The following is a 1,151-nucleotide window of genomic DNA, read 5'->3' as shown; positions in this document are numbered from 1 at the left end:
TTATATATCAAAACAAAAGTATCTTTCCTTAAGGCAATCACCTTTAAGACTCCTTTGAAATTATAAAATGTGAATACTGTTTTCATAATTTCCCAGTAACTGAACATTATTGTCTTTAAAAAAAAAATCTAATAAATTACCATCAAAACAAAAGCCCCACAACATAATCTGTTTCACCTTATAAAAAGCACTGACATTTATAAGACTGTCTTAGTCAATTTGTAAAACAGTAATAGCTAGTTATTTTTACTCAGAATAGTACTAATTTAATAACATAATAAAAATATATGCCGAGTGTGGTGGCTCATGCCTGTAATCCCAGCACTTTGGCAGACTGAGGCAGGTAAATCACTTGAGGTGAGGAGTTCAAGACCAGCCTGGCCAACATAGTGAAACCCTGTCTCTACTAAAAACACAAAAATTAGCTGGGTGTGGTAGTGCATGCCTATAATCCCAGCTTCTTGGGAGGCTGAGACAGCAGAATTACTTGAGCCTAGGAGGCAGAAGTTGCAGTGAGCCGAGTTCATGCACCTGCACTCAAGCTTAGGTGACAGAGCAAAATTCTGTCTGAAAAAACAAACAAACAAACAAATAAAGACACGAGGAGGAAGCATTTACTATGTATTTATATGCCAGGCATAATGTCAAGCCCTTTGCTATCTTATCACATCTTGGAGATAGGTCTTCAGTTCTCATAACCACAGAAGAGGATGATACTAAGGCTCAGACAGGATAAGAGATGTGGCCCCGCTGTGTCCCCAAAGCCTATGCTTTTAGATAAGATTAAGAAAATTATTTGTTTAAAAAAGTATTCAATTCAATTCCTAAGATCCAGGTCTTTGCAATAAATATGTAAATAAATCCTCAATGTCCACGCTTCCCGGTAGCACATGTTATGACTTTTTTTTCCCTTTAAAATGCACCAACAAAGGCCAGGTGTGGTAGCTCATGCCTGTAATCCCAGCACTTTTAAAGGCCAAGGCAAGAAATCAAGGTCAAGACATCAAGACCATCCTGGCTGACATGATGAAACCCTGTCGCTGCTAAAATTCCAAAAATTACCTGGGTGTGGTGGCACACACCTGTGGTCCCAGCTACTCAGGGAGCTGAGGCAGGAGAGTCACTTGATCCTGGGAGGTGGAGGTTGCAGT

The sequence above is a fragment of the Cebus imitator genome, unplaced genomic scaffold (genome assembly GCF_001604975.1).
Source record: "Cebus imitator isolate Cc_AM_T3 unplaced genomic scaffold, Cebus_imitator-1.0 Scaffold476, whole genome shotgun sequence".
Lineage (NCBI taxonomy): Eukaryota > Metazoa > Chordata > Mammalia > Primates > Cebidae > Cebus > Cebus imitator.
Note: the sequence above shows the minus strand (reverse complement) of the source record.